This window comes from Pelecanus crispus, chromosome 12, assembly GCF_030463565.1.
Source record: "Pelecanus crispus isolate bPelCri1 chromosome 12, bPelCri1.pri, whole genome shotgun sequence".
Classification (NCBI taxonomy): Eukaryota; Metazoa; Chordata; class Aves; order Pelecaniformes; family Pelecanidae; genus Pelecanus; species Pelecanus crispus.
Genome location: NC_134654.1, coordinates 9,534,549 through 9,535,102, shown reverse-complemented (window position 1 = coordinate 9,535,102; position 554 = coordinate 9,534,549).

Here is a 554-nt window from a genome sequence, read left to right as displayed (position 1 = left end):
TGTTTGGTAACTGATTATTTTAAGAAATCATTAGTTAAATTGGCTCTTAATTGGATAGCCTGCTCATGTAGGCAGGCAGGTGTGTGCAGTACTTCAGAGCTATTAGTGCCCAGACACAATAGCTGATTGTATTTCCTGTTTGATTGCTTGTCTAAAATTGCTTGAGAGGAGGTTTCTTGCCCACCAGCTGGCTACTCTTTTTCACTTATCTAAGAGTTGAGACTGTGCAGAATTTCAGTGGCATGGTGCCATTCTTACCATAAACAAAACACTGGGAAGAAGCTACTGTTCCTAAACCTAGTAGTGGACTTCTCCCCCACAGGCTGCCCTTCCTTTTCCCTTTCTATAGCGTATCTAAAGAGCTGGCAGCAATTCAAGATAATCACTACTTTCTGCTTTCAGCAAGTTCAACAGTGTTCTCTGTTTTGTCTTCCTAAGTAACACATACAGTTCAGAACTGACTCATCTGTAAACTTCACAAAATAGTTTAAAGCTTTATTTTTCTCATTTGTTCTCCAGAAGAGCTGCTTGTCTGTTCCTTAAGGGGTAGGCCT